Below are 20414 nucleotides of genomic sequence, written 5' to 3'. Positions count from 1 at the left end.
CTTGTAGACAGCAAATATGTGGGTCCTGTTTTCTTATCCATTCCGTTACCCTATGTCTTTTAATTGGAGCATTTAATCCATTTACATTTAAGGTTATTATTGACGTGTATTTATTCATTTCCCTTTGTACCTCTGTTCCTCTCCTCTCTTGTTTTTTCCTAGAACAGTCCCTTTAGCATCTCTTGCAATGCTGGTTTGGTGGAGATGTATTCTTTCAGTCTTCCTTTGTCTGAGAAACTCCTTATTTCACCTTCTATTTTGAATGAGAGCCTTGCTGGGTAGAGTATTCTTGGTTGTAGGCCTTTGTTTTTCATTGCTTGAAATATTTTTGACCATTCCCTTCTGGCTTGTAATGTTTCTGTTGAGAAATCAGTTGATAGCCTTATCGGAGCTCCCTTGTATGTTATTTGCTGCTTTTCTCTTGCTGCTTTTAGGATTCTCTCTTTGTCTTGGAATGTTGCCATTTTAACTATGATGTGCCTTGGAGTGGGTTTTTGGGGGTTCCTCTTGATTGGAACTCTCAGTGCTTCTTGGACTTGCATAGCTTTTCCTCTCATCAGGTTCGGAAAATTTTCTGTCACTATTTCTCCTATCAGATTTTCAATTCCATGTTCCTTTTCTTCTTCCTCTCGTATTCCGATGATCCTTAAATTATTTTTCCTAATGCTATCCTGTAATTCCCTTACATCTTGTTCATATTTTTTCAATCGTTTTTCATTTTGCTGTATTGTCTGGGAGTTTTTCTCTACATTATCTTCTAACTCACTAATCCGATCTTCTGCTTCGTTTAGTCTGCTTTTGACTGATTCTACTGTGTTTTTCAGTTCAGAGATTGTATTCTTAAGTTCTTCCTGGTTCTTGTTAACGATTTCTATGTCTTTTTTTATGCTGGTGTAGTTCTCTGCCAGTTCCCTGTAATTTTCTTGGAGCTGCTGGTAACTTCCTTGAAGGTTGTCATAGTTGATTTTAAGGATGTCGAGTATATTGAGCTTCTTTACCACCATTGTTTTGAATTCTATGTCTGACATTTGGGCTATGTCTATTTCGTCTATCTCTCTTTCTGAGGATTCCTCTTTTCTTTTCATTGAGGGGTTATTTTTGCGTCTTACCATGTTGGATTCTTTTTGTTTTTATTTATTTATTTATTTATTTATCTATTTATTTATTGGGGGGGTAGTCTGCTTTGACTTCCCTCCTTTGTGGTGTAATATTCTTTATCGAAGGTCTGGGAGTTTCAGTGGTGCAGTCTCTTTGATATCCTGAGCCTGATGGTCTTAAGTTACCCTTTATGTCGTTTGTTTATGCTGTTCGGTTATATTTCAGATGTTCTTTGATAGGATCTTCCTTCTGGCTACTTGGTTGAGAGTCACTCTATCTGCTTTGTCTTGAGTTCTTTTGTGGATATGCTGTTAAAGACATAAACACACAGCCCAGGCAGGAGACCCACACCCTCAGAAAGTATCCCCCACTCTATCCTGCTATCGTTAGCCAACTAGCCCGTATTAATATAAATGTAAAGAGATTTGAGCTTTTATACTATAAGAAGAATAGATACGAGTTGTTTTTGGGGAGGAAAAATATAATTTTTGATAGAGGGGTTTATAGATTAATAATAGTTGAGACTGTGCAAGCCAGTTAGTAATATTTACATTGTATGTTAAGAAAAATAGAAGAAAAGGATAGAAAAATACTTAGTATAGTAAGAAAGTGGGATTGTATTGTATTTGGGTTTATATAGTAATTATATTGTATTATTTAAAGTAATAGGGGGGCTAAGCTAGACACACAAACGAATAAACCACTATTAAAGAGAAAGGATGAGAAGGAGAGGTTATATGCAACACGTTAGAGATAAAGTTTGTTATTATTGGAAGAGGTGGAGGAAAAACACTCCCCCAAAAAATCCCCAAGAAAATAGGAGAAAGAAAAGAAGAAAGAGAGAAAGAGAAGAAAATAATAAATTTACCACAACCCCCCCAAAAAACCCCAAAAGGTTAGCAAGAAAGGAACAAAGAAAGATAGAAAAGAAAGAATACAGAAGAAAGAAAAAAGAGAGAGAGAAAAAAAATTGAACCAAAAAAAAAAAAATATATATATATATATATATATATATATATATACCCCCCAAACCCCCCCCCCAAAAAAAACCCCAGGAAAAGAATAAAGAAAGAAGGAAAGAAAAGAAATTATTAAGAAGAAAGAAAGAACAAGGGAGAAAAAATTTGGGAGAAAAAATTTGGAGAAAAAAAAAACGATGTTTTTACTGCATTTTAGCCTTGGTGTGTTGCCTTCTTTTTCTGGGTCCGCAGCTGGTCTAGTGTGGCAGGTCAGAGGTTCTTGTTCTTTTGCCGGACTGGTGTGCACACCCGGTTGCCGCTATGGTGCGCGCCCGCGATTGCCGGCGCGGCGCGCTACCTTGCTGCCCGCTGTAGCCAGTTGAGGTGCCCTTGTGCGTAAGCCCCTGCACGCTCTGACGGCCCGAGAGTTTGCCCCGCGGTTGGAGCCCACTGCTGCCGGGCCGCGGTGGTTCCCCGTTCGTGCCAAGGTGTCTCTGTCCGCGCGGGCGGCCCGAGCGCTTTCCCCGGGATTGGCTCCTTCTTTCGCTGGGGCGCGGCAGTTCCCCGTTCGCGCCGAGGTGACCCTGCCCGCGCGGACGGCCCGAGCGCTTTCCCCGGGATTGGCTCCTTCTTTCGCTGGGGCGCGGCAGTTCCCCGTTCGCGCCGAGGTGACCCTGCCCGCGCGGACGGCCCGAGCGCTTTCCCCTGGATTGGCTCCTTCTTTCGCTGGGGCGCGGCAGTTCCCCGTTCGCGCCGAGGTGACCCTGCCCGCGCGGACGGCCCGAGCGCTTTCGCCGGGATTGGCTCCTTCTTTCGCTGTGGCGCGGCAGTTCCCCGTTCGCGCCGAGGTGACCCTGCCCGCGCGGACGGCCCGAGCGCTTTCCCCGGGATTGGCTCCTTCTTTCGCTGGGCCGCGGCGGTTCCCCGTTTGCGCCAAGGTGACCCTGCCCGCACAGGCGGCCAGAGAGCTCCCACTGACCCCGGGCTGAGGTGCTTTCACGCTCGCACGCTGCCCCGTGCCCTCAGTCCCACTGAGCCGAGCTCCGGGAGTTGGTCTCTCGCCTCTTAGGGCAGGGCCAGGGACACTTGCGCTCAGTGTAATCGAGCGTCCGTGGGTCGCCGCCTCTCGCTGTTCCCGTGCTGCAGCCGCCCGCCTTCCCTCACCCGTCTGGGCGGGCACAAACAGAGCCTGCGCTAGTGGTCTGCTTTCCGGCCTGGGGCCCTACGCCCACGGGAGCTGTCTGGGGGTGTCTGTGCACAGTCCTCTGCGTGTTCAGTGGGCCCTCCCTGTGCCCGTTGGGGCACTGATCTTATGTCCGTTGGGGAATGTCCGAGGGACGCCTGGACTCACGGCCCCGCGCACCGCCCCTGCGCCTGGGCTCCTCCAGAACGGCCTACCCCACCCAAACTTTCCTCCCGTCTCCACCATCCACTAGAGAAAAATATAAAGGAGAATTATGTTCTCACTTGCCCGGTAGCACGCTGTCTCCTGTCCTTCAGCGCCAATGCCACTTGGTCGAGTCCCGTCTCTGCCAGCGGGCAGAGATCCGCTCTCCGCCTGACTCCTCTCTGGGGTAGCCTGTGGTCGCCAAAAATCCTTTGTGTGCTTCCCGCCACAGCTCGGGCAGCCGCCCCAGTCAGGAATCCCGTTTCGTCCCCTTTTTCTCTGCTATCCTCACTAAACAGGTTGTTCCCAGGTGGATTTTCTCTAATCCAGCAGTGCCTTGGCTCAACTCCCGCCAATGTCCAGCTGCTCACTGAGATGTTCTGTCTGCAATTAGACCAAACTGCAGACGGGTCTCCGGAGCCTAAAACCGCAACCTCTCCTCACTCCTCCGCCATCTTACCTCCAGAGGTGGCTTTATTTTTATAATTCACCAGTTTCAATCACTAAGATATAAACTTTTTATATACGTAAACTATGTTTTATATCTTTGCCAAAATTTCCTGCTCTGTGTTAACAATGTGTTCTTTAGCAATGTTGTGTTTTAAAGAACAAACTTTTACTATAAATTGAGATTTACAAATTATTATCTCTACATTATAAGTAAATGTAAATCTTATTATTGGAGGGATGAGTTTATATTTATTCTAACTTCACGAATAAAACCAAACAAATAAGAGAAAAGAATTTTATTCCTCAAAAAATACTTAAATGGAACAAGTAAGAAATGATCTATTTTAAGAAAATTATAGATGGTTGTTTCTGCAGATACATACTCTTAATTTTTTAGTATTTTCAGAAAATAGTATCTGAAGACAAAGGGAGTACAGTACTATATTTCTTTAGAAGTAGGCTATGAAAGCATATAGTCATTGTAATTTTACCCTAAGTTGATTCATCCATAAATAAGTAGTAAGAAATTTCAAGGGCTTGCCATGCTAACTGGAACTCAGTCTCTAGTCATGCAAGGACAGGTCATATGATTTAAACCAAGGACAACATGTCTTCCCCAAAGGAATATACTAATTAAAACGGAAGCTTAAGAACACATTGATAGATAGATAGATAGATAGATAGATAGATAGATAGATAGATAGTTGAGGTATAATTTGATACATACTATTATATTAGTTTCAGGTGTACAAACAACATAATGCTTCAGTGTTTCTATATATTGCAAAATGATCACCACAATAAGTGTAGTTAACATTTGTGACCAAGTGACATTTAAAACAAGCAACAAACAAATCAATTAGATCTCTGTCTTTCTTTTTGAGAGTGATTTTAAATGATTGTGTGTGTGTGTGTGTGTGTGTTTATTCATATAGCTATAGCTAGAGTTGAAAACCTTTAATTACCCTAGGAGGATCTAGGAGTCTCCTCACTGAATGCTACCGAATGACAAGTGCTTAGGGAAAAAAATGAGAAACTTCTTTGGTGCAGAACTTGCAAATCCAAATGTAAAAATAAAAGAAAGAAAGCAAAGGAAAAAACAGGATAGTGATTACTATTCCCTTCAAAAATGAACAAGGCCACAACATTAATATTTTGTACCATCTTTAGTTGAAAATACCAGAGGACATACTTTAATTACTAAGTGCTTGTTTCATTCTCTGAGCTGGTGTGAATCAGCATCTTCCAAAGTAGTTGGTAGCCTTTTAGATGATGCTCAACCACTGCCACTGGAGTGGTGGTTATGGACTAAGAGATTAGTTACAGTAGAAGAAACCTATTCCATTCCTGGAAGGTAACAGACAGGGATGAACAAATGAACACCAAAGTCCAGCACGTCCATAGACAGTATCATGATTGTTACATATAGCATGTAACATGGCATCTTAGAAATGGTATGGTTTCCTCATAATCTTAACCATTTTCTCTAACTATGACCCACAGACCCATACGTCAGTGGTTCTCAGAGTGTGGTCCCTGGTCAACAGCATCAGCATCACCTGTGCCTGCTCCAGACCCTGCTACTGACCCACTGAATCAGACATGCTGGTGGAGGGGCCAGTAATGTGTTCTTAACAAGTCACCTCCAGGTGACTCTATGCATGCTTAAGTTTGAGAACCACTGCCATACATAATTGAGACACTCTTTCTCTGTGATGCTGAAGATTTCTATAATGGGTTTTTACTTAAGAGAAATCTTTATTTTTGTGGTAAATTTGTATAGAAACAACCAAACACAAAACCCCTTAACAACAACTAGAACAGGTTACATTTGCCACATCTCAAAAAATAATTCATAAAAGGACTAGGAAAAGCTATGATCCTGCCCCAATTTAGAAGAATTACTCATCTCAAACATCTGAAATGTTGGCATGAAAGCAGTCATTAACAAGCCTTGGATCCTGCACCTGAGAAGGACCTACTTTGTTTGGAACAACCATTTGAACAGCAGGGTTCTCTGACCTATTTTAGGCAAATGTGACAAGCCCTGCTGGGAGCCATCTTTCTGCTGTTCCTGTAATGGATGGTTGCTGTCACTGGAATGAAGGGACTTCTCTGTGACTGGATGAAGTTTTCCAACTCTCCCTTCATATAACATGCTAGCACAATAGGCACTTTAGTAGGCTATTTCGAAACAATGCCACATATCACACCAAACTAAGAATCCAGAGTGGTTTATATCCTCTTTAGGCCATGCTATAAAGAGGATCCTCCACCTTTATTTTAAGCCATATTCTGGGGGAATTTTGAAGATAATTAAAACTCAGCCTTGTTGCCTAGGAGACTGAAGTATGAGTAAATATATGAATAAGCAATTTGAACAAAGCTGTACTTTGAACAGAGCCATAGCAAGTAAATGCTGCTATAGTTCATTGTTTCTTGCCCACTTTTGGAGCCGTGGTATTTTGAGATGCTGATCAAAGTTGGACATTTGGAAAACTGCGTGTATACACAGAATGGTAAATATGATTTAACATTCCATTAATGAGCCATTAAATTCCATTCATGATCCCACATTAGAAGAACCGGAGTAGTGCTAAAGAAATATGATCAACAGATGCTATGCAAAGGTTTTCTGATGGATAGAGTTAATGTGATGTTAATGAAATTTTAAGATCATCTTAGGTAGATATCGGGTGTAGCAGAACATATTTGGGTTATATCCAAGGAAAATGACTGAATCTCCATAGATTCTAAGGTATAAGAGCACATATTATGGAAGAAAAACCTAAAATTTTATACAGAATTCATATTTGACAGGAATTTGAATGCCAGGTATTGAATGCCAGGTGCTAACATGCCTGTGGAGTCACTGAAGGTGTTTTAGCTGGGGGCTAAGCAAAGCAAATCTATATCAGACAGAATTACCTGTGGAGGAAAAGGAAAAGAAATGTGAGAGGATATAAGAAGAGCAGGTAATGAGGTAGGAAGCTGCTGTAATAGCCAAAGTGAGCAACAATGACATTTTACGGTCATTAGCTAGGAAGCATTAATAATGGCTAAGAGGATGTTGCTGATGGGGATGGTATTAATTACAACTATGTCAGTAGGAGGACATTTTTGCAGTACCAACAAGCAGAGACCATTGCAATAAAAAATATAAAAACGAATCAGAATAAAATGTCCTCACCTGGCTTTCTTGGAAATATAAGGGCATGGCAGTTATGTAGTTTTAGTACATTATAATATTATCTTTAATATAAGAGAAATATTACAGTATGAATGGGTAGCTACTTTAAATGGTAAATTTCAATACCTGTGCATTAAGTTTTAAATCCCTTAACTGAAAAAATAAGTCAAAAAACATCAAATAAAGTCTTAAAAGATGGGATTATTTTGAATTGTATTTTTGCTTAATGGATGTCTTGGTGCCAAAAGTTCAGGTTGCTTTTCCAGAAAAAAAATAAAAATTATCTCCTAGAGGATGAGTTTAGAACTACTTCCTTTTTTCTCTATACTCATTCTGGTGAATCCAATTTATTTCAATTAAGAAAAGTATTACTTCACTAGACTTATGATAATGATCACTTCATAAGGCATATGAATGTGAATTACTATGGTTTCATAAGACATATAAACGTGAATTATCATATTGTACACCTGAAACTAATATTGTATGTCAACTATAATTAAAAATAAGTTTTTAAAAATTAAATTAAAAATAGAGTTATTACTGTATGTCAAATACATGTAAGTTATGTTTGGCAAGTATGGGGCAGAGAGAAGACGCCATGACTAAAATGTAGTTCCAGTATAAAAATCTAATAGGGAAAATTTTTGCCAAAGATAAAACTGTCGATGCAGAGATGAGGAAAAATTTTAAGGCTGTGGTTCCCAACTTTAGCAGCAAATTGGAATCACCTGGGAGCTTTAAGTAATACTCGTATGATTTCCACCTCCCGAGATACTGACTTAATTGGCAAAGGTTTTAGGTAGGCCATCAGATATTCTAAATTGTACCAGGTTTTATAAATTATTAAATAGTTGATAGCTGAGGTAAAACCTTTATGGATGAATAAAATCTTGAGAGATAGAGATAGGGGTGAAGACAGAAATACATTTGCAAAGAAATGAAGGCAAGAATGCCTTATGTAGAAGTCAGAGGTAAATGACAGTGTGAGACAGGGCCATATTCTGAAGTGCCTTACAGGACAGGCAATGCAGAACAAGAAACATTTAATTAGACCCAGGATACCCAGATTCAAGTCCCGAATGTGCCCCTTACCGGTGTATGAATTTAGACCATTTGCCTAACTTCTGAGTACTGATTTACTCATGTATTAAAATATACATAATAGTTATTTATATAGTTAAATACCTGTGTTTATGCATTAGGTAAGAATAAATAATTTACAAATAAATTTTGAACAAAGATATGCAACTTAGTTAGGAAGTTATAGATATGCTTTAATGATTCAATTAACCCTTGAGGAGAGAGTATTAGAATTTCTCATCTTTATAGCTTCAGCACTGGTAGAAGATGTGGATATGCCAATCCTGTCAATGCTTATTGGTTAAATGCAGGAAGTTGGCCCTGCTTAGCATTTTCATAAATATTTATTTTCAATAAAAAATAAATTTAATAAAAATATTTTTTCATCTTTTTATTTAAAATAGCATAGTGTCTTAGAGTATCCAGAGGTAAACTAGTTCTTCCTGTGTCCATTACATTCTAATAAGCATTTCTTACCTGAAAATACAAGTAAGAATGTATCTGTCATCTTCCTCCCCCCAACACACACCTATATCATGTGACATGTGTATGTAATCTATTCTGATTTATTCTATTCTATTTCAATTCCATCATATTTCATTGCGCCTTCCAATAAAAAAGCAAAGTAGTTCATAAAACTGGTTTCATGGTTCTCTAATGGGTCATAGGTGACCAAATAGGCCACTCAACCTCAGTCTAGTTGGTCATTCAAACCTGCAATTTGAGAAACAAAAAAATTCTCTAAAAATCTTAAAGTGCCCTTCGGTAGGAAATATGCACAACTCAAGAATCCTAGATTCTTTATGTCAAAAATGTCTGCTAAGCAGAAAGAGAGTTATGACATTTCTTTCCCCAATCAAAATAGTATCTTAGTTATACATGTTAATAAAACTACAGCATTTCTGGGCCTGAGCTTTGCCAGAGGGCTTTTAGACGTGAATCTGATGTTCATAAGAAAGAGATGCTAGTACTTAAGAATGTCACCTGGCAGTGATGAAAGAACTTTGAATACACCTAATTATGTCAAAAAATCATCTGCTTACCTTTAAAAAACTTGGCTGATTCCTCTGAAGTGAAATTTGTCTGCATCTGACTGGAGTAAAATGCAGAGTCGATGGAAGAGTATTAATATTCCATATCTGCACTTATGAAAAGCCTCAAGCACTTTGCTCAGATTTTAAGAAGAAATTTCCTTTGAAACACAGATCAATCATTTTTATAAAAAGATTTCATATTGCCACCTTAGGACTATCACAGAGTTGGATCCTACTCTCTTGCAATGATTTTTAAAAGAATCCTTGACCAAGGCAGATCTTGCCCATATCTCCTTTTGCCTGAGATATCTGAGGTGAACTAATTTCAGCCATCCTGCTTTCATAGACCATTCAGATGTGCTGATTTAGTAAAATGTTGACATGGCATGACCAAAATCTGTGGGTCAAAAGATATTTGGGTGAGGTTTTGTATGTTTTAGCTTCTGGACTGAACAGGTTGAGGCAAATAAACTATCATCACTCATGTATCCACAAACCTTATGATTTGATTAACTAAAACTCACTGGGTGCACCATTTGTATGTCACCGTTTTTCACAGAGTTCAAAAGTAACACAATATATCTATGATGAATATCTTATACCATTAGATATGGTTTATGGTCTTAAAGAAACAAAATTGTAATTTACTATCTTTCTCCCCAACAAAATAACACTTCTCCATCTCTTTCCCCTCTTTTCTGCCCTCCTGCCTGAAGGTCTCCTGCTCTGAAAAGTTAACAGCCTTTTTCAAACAATGCAGTTGTGTTGCACATTCCTACCTGACCATCCTGACCCCCAGCTAGGCAGTGACACTAACTGGCTGCCCCTGAAATGCTTGATGCTGCCTTGCTAGCACTTTCTATGGCTGCCTTGTAAGTTACCACCTCCAGGTGTTGTGTGTATATGTGTGTGTATGTAATGTAACGAACATTAGAATATTTTCTGCACATATAGTATAATTTAAATGCCAAGATCACAGTCAGAAGAGAGAAATATTTTAGAATTTACTTATTTTTAAAATGCTTTTTGTCTACTCCCCTCTAGTAGATTGTAAGGGCAATGCAGACATGAATCTTTGTCATTTTTATTCATCAATGTATTCTGTACATCTAGATTAGTGCCTATATTTATTTCTGAAACAATTGTAGTATTACTTTATATGTAAAGGATTTTGATGATTACTGGTCTTATATGTTGTAAGTCTTTCTCAGCTCACAGTTTAACTTTTAATTATTTTCTTAGAGTACTTTTTAATTTTTCTCAGAATGAAGTCTATCAAAATATGGCCTTTTCCATTTTCTAATTGCCTATGGTATCCCTAAAGCAATGTAAAATCTTGCCTGGGCATTTCCTATTTCATTTCTGCCTTATGTGTTTGTCAGTGATATATGAATTCAGCCAGTACGCAGGACTGTTCAGTCATCCTAGCCCTTACGAGGTGCCCAATGCTGTGGTAGGCCTTGTGGGACATGCAATATATATAAAATATAAGAACAAGTTGAATGTATCTGATATATAGTCAAAGGATAAATGTACAAAATATTACTATAGAGAAGACATAAAATTGATGACCCCTAAAGCAGATAATAGATTGCAAATATAGATCTCAGATCCTCTGAGTTCTGCATAGAAAGGAATGACATCAAACTGCAGTGAGATGAAGTTTTAATTAAAACTTAACATTATCTGAAGGGTTAATCTGTTCATGAAAAATAATGAGTTCAATGAGCCAAAATGATAAACTTATATTTCTTAAACTCCTACAAAATTAAAAGTTCACAATGGAGTGTTCTCAATAATAGTGTCTGAACTTTTAGGAGAAAGAAGGAAGGAAGGGAGGGAGGAGGGAAAGAAGAAAGAAGGAAGGAAGGAAGGAAGGAAGGAAGGAAGGAAGGAAGGAAGGAAGGAAGGAAGGAAGGAAGGAAGGAAGGAAAGAAGGAAGGGAGGGAGGGAAGAAAGAAAAGAAGGAAGGGAGGAAGGAAGGGAGGGAGGGAGGAAGATGACATTCAGAAAAGTTTATCTGATTTTTGTTGGTTCCGTGTAAGATTTCGTGAATGATTTACACTGCATTACATAGTCCAACAGAAGTAAGACATCTGATCTCTGATAATTATATTTTCTTTGATTATAATCCTTGGTTGGAGAGAAAAATCTGTAATTACAGGGAATCACACATGCTCATTTATCTTCGGAAATCTAAATAGTCATACTGGGGCATGGGGTTATTCCACTTGGCTCAGAATCAGCCAGAATGGTTAATGATTAAAATTGTTATGGACTGCATCTTAAAAGGATGTATGAGTACCAGTCAACATGGCTTTCTTTACTCTTCCTAGAATAGTTCTTAAGTGCTTGATTGAAATAGTTGCTAAGTCATGGCAACCGTGTGTTCTTACTCATGCACATTGAAGGGAATGGCCTCACGTGCTCACAAGCAATAGAAATGTTATAATTGATAGAGTTCAGGATCAATTCTTCTGGAACTACACTTGTCCTAACGCTTTGCTACATGTTTAAGGATGTTTAAGGTAAGTCCTGTTATTGTGCTTTGGCTACTGTGTTGTGATTAAATTTTAATGCAAAAGCCCTGACTGGTGTGGCTCAGTTGGTTGGGTGTTGTCCCACAAAGCAAAAGGTTGCCTCTTTGATGCCCAGTCAGGGCACATGCCTGTGTTGAGGGTTCACTTCCCGTTAGGGCACATAAGGAGGCAACCGATCAATGTTTCTCTCCCTCTCCTTCTCTGTCCCTTCCCTTCTCTCTAAATATAAATAAAGAAAATCTTTAAAAAGTTTTAATGCAATGGGTAGTTGAAATAAAGTTAATATACCTCATTGCAAGTTATTTACCAAATAGAGAGAGAGTAACAAAAAGAGAGTGAGGAAGGGCAAGAGGTGCACTGTACTGCTAAAGTCATGCTTATCAAAATGCAGGTACAAGCTGGCTCCCTGTGCTCTCAGAGTGGATCACAACTTGGACATGACTTCCCTGATCTGACTCGGATGGGAATCACTCCAGCTCTGAGGACCTTCATGGAGGCCTGTTTAGTGAACTGTGCAACTTCTGTATTTGCCATGCTACCTCCTGCCGCTGCATTGATCGTCTGCTTGGCCCCTGACTTTACCACGTCTGATCACATGACCTGACTTGGTGGCTTATTCATGCAGTAAATTTTAATATTTATTCATTTTAATATTTCCTTTTCTCCAATCAATAAAGTAAACCACTATATGATAAATATAGAAGGAAAAAGACAAATCAGAGACCAACATTGCCAAACCAACCTATTTGAGTACCATATATTGAACAGGCCAAAAAACAGTCATTCCATTAAACTTAGCTGGTTATATCTAAAAATTCACATAGTCTAAATGTAAATCCCAATGCTCTTCTGAGAAGTAAGATTGAGTTTAAAGTGAATGATACCCTTTTATGAGAAACTTCTGAGCAAAATGTAGTGACCCTTGTCGCTTAGACTAAACACCGTTTTCATGTTCTTTTACAGCCATTGAAACATATCAAGATTAAAAAATAATAATAATAATACTCATTTATTGATCTCCCAAAGTTCTGAAGGGAATTTGGCTCACTGTATGCCATTTTAAAGTTTCTGATTCACCTATGTATGCAGATACTCCTCTTCTGTGCATCGCTAATCACTGTTCCAATGTTGTTTTCAAAATTTAAAGATTTAAATTGCTTATTTCATATATTCACCAGACATTTATTTAGTTTCTATAATATGCCAGGTACTGCTCTAGGGACTACAGAAATAGAGGGTAAAAAAAAAAAATATATATATATATATATATATATATATATATATATATATATTTCCTGCTCTCAAACAACTCACATACTTATGAAAATAATTAAAACAAAAACTTTTCTTATTTTTCTATGAATTAGTATCACATAAATTTCTGTTTTAGGTCATGTTGATTATTGCATATAGTGGGAACTCATAAGTCAGTTCTTGGTGCATTTTTGAGATTCACTGAAATATTTATTCAAAGTTTTCTTAATCCTTAGCTGGTTTATTTGATTATTATAATATGCATTTTATTTTTTAAAGAGCATAAATGCTGAAACTTGTATGTTTTACCTCTCATCTAATTAGTTTTGACACTGAATGACTGCTCTGCTTTAGAGGGGTTAAGAAACTCCTCATTTCTCAGAACCTTGATTTTGACATAATAAGGGAAGAATGGAGGATAGAAGAGGAACCCTGCTTATAGACTTTTCTTGTTTCTTCTGCAAACAAAAAACAGAGCCATCTGGATGTGGTATGGAGCTCTACATAAGAGCTAGGAGACAATACCTTGTTTTGACAGGACAAGAAACGAGGCTTGTCACTAAAAGGTTTTTAAAGTTACATTACCTGAAGAAATGCCATTATTTTAAAGTAAGTGCAGATTGGCTTATTCCATTCTGGAGTTGTAACAAGCATTAAAGTTATTATTTTTAGCCACATTTTCAGTTTTATAATGATTTTGTATAACTAGTTTCTTACAAGCATATGTATTTTATTTTATGTGGTTATTTGCTCTTTCCCAATTATTTTTCATGCATTCTTTACTCATAGTTTTGATTTTGTATGTGGCCCAAATTTAGGAGAATGACTTTCATTTTTAAGCACTTCTTTTTTTTCCAATGTTGATCAATTTCTGATTTATTGCTCTATGATGAAAGAATTAGACAGTGTTGTATTGTCTTTTTTTATAGGTGTATTTTTGTGTCTAATGCATAGCAATTATTTTCTTAAAGTATTCTGTGGGTATGTTGAAGAGGATACATTTTATGTGTGTTGAGTACGAAAGTTAATTTATGCTGTATAATTATTAAGTAAACTCATTCAGTAGAGTATTTAGATGGTCTTTATCTTTATTTACATTGGCTCTGCTTGATTGATTAGGATCAAAAGAGGTGTGCTACAGCCTCCACTACTTAAGTTCTCTCTTTCCTTGCTTTACTCGAGTTTTCGCGTAACACGCTTTAATGCTATGCTACTCAGCACACAAAGATTTGTGACAATCATATCATCATTGTAGACTTTACATTTTACCAATAAAGCATGATCTTCTTTGTTCTAGTTAGCTCATTTTACCTTGAATTCTACTTTGTCTCTAATTAATGTTGCAGTCCTGATTCATTTTCTTGTTGTTGTTTGTTTGCATATGTAAGGGCTATGCTCATATTTTGCTTTAAATTTTTCTAAGTTTTTTTTTTTACTCAAACTCTTTTTGATACTATGTTTTAGACTTTCTAAACACAAGTCTAAAAGTTTTTTCCATAGTTTTAATGGGCGAGAATTTAAGAAATTTTCAGCTGTGAGGGATAGTATAATTTTGCCAACATTGCTCTCAACTGTGCATATGAATACTTTGTTTAATTTATGTAATTTACTGTAAGAGTAATTTTATTAAACCTTCTTCGGCAACTGATATGGCAAAAGTATGTGGGCTGTATTACAAGATCATTTGTCTATAGATGGCCAAGGATTTGAAAAGTGCCTTCTTTCATCCTCACACAGTCTTGTGCAAAGAATGTGAAAGAAAAAATGGAGATCTTAGGCTTTATTTAATTTAAGTTTCTTTTGGGCATGTTGCTTTTAGTGTAAAAAAAAAAAGAAAAAGGCCAGGAAGACATGATATTTGATGATCATTTAGTATATGTAAATAAATATGTGAATTATTTCAGTCAGTATATTCTATCTGAGAGTACCAGGCATAGATGAAAAACAGTGAAAAACGTAAAACACTGGAAATGACATACTCATTAGCCTTCCCTTTAGTGAACACCTTTATTTTTGGGAGCAGGAACCAGCCAAGTCTTTGATAGGCATAGACACTGGCTTAGACTGGGCTATATGTTTGAGTGCATGCACATGCACACACCCACACACATGCAAGACATTCTCTTTGACCTTATAAACTTTATATATTGATAACTTAGATCATGTTCATATCAAATGGGTAGTTTCTTATAAAGTATCCCACAAAAGGGCATTAATAAATTAGTATATGAGAATGAATAGTATTCAAGAAACTTCTTGGATAAAGTATAATGAACTACATTTTGTGAAGACCAAATACAGCCTTGAAGGGAAGGTTTTCCTCTATCATTTTTGTTAGAACAACTACACTGAAAGAAGGGGACCTGTGTCCACTATCCTTGGCGTTGTCCTGACTCATTTAATGAGTATTTTGTGTCTGAGTGGCACCATAAAAACTACACTCTATAAGAATCAAGGAAATTTTTGTTCCCTTGAATATGTGGCCATTAAATTTTCTCAGTATCCACTAAATCTATACTCCTATGTAATGGATAAAAAATTTACTTTTAACTGTAAATAGAAAGAAGACACACATGAATGAGGCCATGGAACACCTTAGCCCTAGCCCATTTGGAGATGTTTTTATTGACTCCCTTTTATCCTATTGTTAAGGAAGGAATTTCTACACTAGGGTTGTGGAGTGGACCAAGCATATGCCATTGAACACAAGACAGATGAAATCAATAACAGTTTATTACTCACATATACTCAAAGCCCAGTCTAGGAAGATGGACACTGCATGCCACGCAGGACCACACAAGCACTACATTTGAGAAGAAAGTGAATATCCAGAAATGGTGAAATGCAGTATTTGCAGATTAAAGGGGAGAGGTGACCTCTGCTTCCTGCTGAGATGTGATTGGCTTGTTTATATATTTCCACTGGCTGAATATGGACAAAGTTTTATAAAGGGAATAAGTTTTGAGCCTGTCTCATTAAAGGTAAGGTATGTCAATTTAAGTTGACTTAGGATCTCATCTTCCAATTCCTCCTAAAAATATGTTAGCAAAATGTCTCATACTTATGTACATTCTTCTACTCTGCTCCTCAGCTCTCTTCTTCATGCTTTTCTCATTCCTTAGTTCTTTTATTCATTCCCCAGATTTCATTGAGTGGAAGAATACATACTACTTACTCTGTGCTGGACCACAGAAATGTAAAACTAAATAATCTAAAATTTTAGGCTCATGGGATAAAGTATGGTTAGAAGATAGGCAAATAGACTAATAATTATAATTTAATGTTCCATTTTATGGGAGAGATCCTTTGCAGGCTGGGTTAAATGAACTCTAAATAAATAATGGTAGAATATATGATAAATTTTAAGAAAATTAAAGTTGGAGCTGAATTTGGAATATTAGCCAGAGTTTACTAAATTAGAAAGTATGGGCAGCCCAAGAAGTTCTTTTTTTTTTTGTAAGGTGGCTCTAGTAGTGCTTAGTTGTCTTTAACTTCATTCAAAACAATTTTGTTAGATTGTTTTGTGACAGCTGTCATATCAGCATGCATTTAAAAAAAACATCAAAATTGGTGGATTTTTTTGTAGTCATTTCAATATTGAAGATGGAAGAAAATACACAATATTCTTGGCATAACATGCTTTGTTATTTCAAGAAAGGTAAAAATGCAACTGAAACACATACACACACACACATGAGTTGTGCACTGTATGGAGAAGGTGTTGTGACTAATTGAACATGTCAAAAGTGTCTTGAGAAATTTTATGCTAGAGATTCTAGAGGTCACTTTTTGTTTGTTTGTTTTTCCATTACAGTTGTCTCACTTTTTCTCCACACACCCCTTCTTCTACAGTCAACTCCCCTATAATTTTCCATGTCCATGGGTCATTTATAAATTTTCCTTGACTAGACATTTCCCCTTCTTACCCTGCTTTCCTCTCACTTCCTTTGCACTGTTAGTCTGCTCCTTGTTTACATGTCTCTGGTTCAGTTTTGCTCATTTGTTTGTTTTGTTCATGAGTTTCCTGTATTAGGTGATATGATATGGTATTTGCCTTTCATCACCTGGCTTATTTCACTAAGCATAATTCTCTCTAGTTCCATCCCTGTTTTTGAAAATGGTAGGAGTTTCTTCTTTCTTTCTGCTACATATCACTCCATTGTGTAAATGTACCACAGTTTTTTGATCCACTCATCTACAGATGGGTGTTCAGGCTGTTTCCAGCACTTGGCTATTGTAAATAACACTGCTATGAACGTAGGGGTGCATAAGTTCTTTTGAAATGGTGTTTTGGGATACTTCTGGGTATAATCTTAGCAATGGAATTGCTAGGTCAAAAGGTAGTTCCATTTTTAGTTTTTCGAGGAAATTCCATACTGTTTTCCACAGTGGCTACACCAGTTAGCATTCCCAACAACAGTGCACCAAGGTTCCCTTTTCCCCACATCCTCACCAGCACTTGTTGTTTGTTGATTTGTTGATGATGGCCATTCTGACCAGTGTGAAATGATATCTCATTGTGGTTTTTGTTTGCATCTCTCTGATGGCTAGTAATGTTGAGCATTCTTTCACGTGCCTATGGATCCTCTGTATGTTCTCTTTAGGAAAGTGTTTGATTTGGTCCTTTGCCCAGTTTTAAATTGGGTTGTCTGTCTTCTTGGTGTTGAATTGTATTAGTTCTTTGTATATTTTGGAGATCAGTCCCCTGTCTGCAGTATCACTGGCAAATATGTTTTCCCATATGGTTGGTTCCCTTTTCATCTTTCTGATTTTTTGTTTGTTTGTTTGTTTTTGTTTGCTTTTGATGAGCAGAAACTCTTTAGTTTGATGTAGTTTCATTTGTTTATTCTTTTCTTTATTTCCCTTGCCTTAGGAGATACATCAGTGAAAATATTGCTACGTGGGGTATCTGAAATTTTCCTGCCTAAGTTTTTCTCTAAGATTGCTATGGTGCCATGGCTTGCATTTAAGTATTTTATACATCTTGAGTTTATTCTGGTGTATGGTGTCATTGGTATTTTAATAGGGATTGCATTGAATCTATAAATTACTTTGGGTAATATGGACATTTTAATAATGTTGATTCTCCCCATCCATGAACATGGTATATGTTTCCATTTATTATCTACCTTAATTTCTCTCTTCAATGTTATGTAGTTTTCTGAGTACAGATCTTTTACCTCATTGGTTAAGTTCATTCTTAAGTGCTTTATTTTTTTTGTTGTTGCTGTAGTAAAAGGGATTTTTTTAGTTTTTATCTCTGATATTTTATTGTTGGTGTACAGAAATACCTTTGGTTTCTGAATATGACTTTGTACTTGGCTATTTTGCCAAATTCACTTATTAGGTTGAATAGTTTTTTTTTAGAGTCTATTGGGTTTTCTATGTACACTATCGTGTTATCTGCAAATAATGATAGTCTTACTTTCTCTTTTCTATTTTGGATGCCTTTTTTGTGCGTGTCTGATTGCTGTGGCTAGAACTTCCAAGACTATGTTGAATAGGAGTGGAGAGAGTGAACATCCTTGTCTTGTTCCTGATCTTAGGGGGAATGCTTTCAGGTTTTGCCCATTGAGTATGGTGTTGGCTTCATTCTTCTTGTATGTGGCCTTTATTATGTTGATGTATGCTCTCTCTATTCCCATTTTGCTGAGTGTTTTCATCATAAACGGATATTGTACTTTATCAAATGCTTTTTCAGGATCTGTTGATATTATCATGTGGTTTCTGTCTTTCGTTTTGTTTATGTGGTGTATTACATGTATTGATTTGCAAATATTAAACCATCCTTGCATCTCTGTGATGAATCCCACTTGATCGTGTTGTATATTTTTAATGCATTCCTGGATCCGGTTTGCCAATATTTTGTTGAGGATTTCAGCATCTATGTTCATCAGCAATATTGGCCTGTAGTTTTCTTTTTGTTGTGTCTTTACCTGGTTTTGAAATTAGGGTAATAGTGGCCTCATAGAAAGAGTTTGGGAATCTTCCCTCTTCTTGGATTTTTTGGAATAGTTTGAGAAGAACAGGAGTTAGTTCTTTTCTTAATGTTTTATAAAATTCACCTGTAAAGACATCTGGTCCAGGGCTTTTGTGTGCTGAGAGTTTTTTTATTACTGCTTCAATTTCACTAGTTGTTATTGGTCTGTTCAGGCTTTCTGCTTCTTCTTGATTCATTTTTGGAAGATTATAGTTTCTAGAAATTTGTCCGTTTCATCTAGGTTGTCAAATTTCTTGCCATAGAGTTGTTTGTAGTAATTTCTTAAAATCTTTTGGATTTCTGTGGTATCGGTTGTGATTTATCCTCTTTCGTTTCTGATTTCATTTATTTGGGTCCTCTCTTTTTTTTTTTTTTTTTTCTTGATGAGTCTGGTTTAAGGCTTGTTGGTTTTGTTTACCTTTTCATAGAACCAGCTACTGGTTTTATTAATATTTTGAATTGTTTGTTTAGTCTCTATGTCATTTAATTCTGCTCTAATCTTGATGTTTTCCTTCCTTCTACTTACTCTGAACTTTCTTTATTGTTGTTCCTTTAGTTTTTGTAGGAGTAGGATTAGATTTTTTTTTTTTTTTTTTTTTTTTGAGATTCTTCTATCCTTTTTAGGTATGCCTGTATTGCTATGCACTTACTTCTCAGGACTGCTTTTGTTGAATCCCGTAGGTTTTGGGTTGTTTTGTGTTCATTATCATTTGTTTCCAGAAACTTTTTCGATTTCTTTCTTGATGTCATTATTAACCCACTTATTATTTAATAGCATGTTTTTTATTCTCCATGAGTTTGAATATTTTTGAGTGTTTTCCTTGAGGTTGATTTCCAGTTTCAAGTCATTGTGACCTGGGAAGATACATTATATAATTTTGATTTTCTTGAATTTGTTGAGGCTTGTTTTGTGTTCTACCATGTGGTCTATCTTTGAAAATATCTCATGTGCACTTGAAAAGAATGTATATTTTGCTTCTTTGTGGTGAAAAGTTCTATATGTATCAATTAAGTCCATTTGATCTAGAATGTTGTTTAATGCCTCAATATCCTTGGTGTTGCTTTGCTTGGAAGATGTGTCCATTGTTGACAATGCAGTGTTAACGTCCCATACTATGAGTAAGTTGCTGTCAATATCCTTCTTGGAGTCCTTCAAGATTTCCCTTATATACTTGGGTGCTCCTACGTTGGGTGCATATATGTTTACCAGGGTTTCATCATCTTGATGGATTTTTCCCTTAAATATTATGAAATGTGCTTCTTTGTCTCTTTTTATGGCCTTTGCTGTGAAATCTGTTTTGTCTGATATAAGTATTGCTACCCCAGCTTTTCTTTCATGTCCATTGCTTGAAATATTTTTTTTCCATCCTTTCATTTTTAGTCTGTGTAGATTTTTGTTCTCAGATGAGTCTCTTGTAGACAGCATATATGTGAGTCAT

The sequence above is a fragment of the Furipterus horrens genome, unplaced genomic scaffold (genome assembly GCF_987537825.1).
Source record: "Furipterus horrens unplaced genomic scaffold, mFurHor1.1.pri manual_scaffold_8, whole genome shotgun sequence".
NCBI lineage: Eukaryota > Metazoa > Chordata > Mammalia > Chiroptera > Furipteridae > Furipterus > Furipterus horrens.
This window is presented reverse-complemented; position numbering follows the sequence as displayed.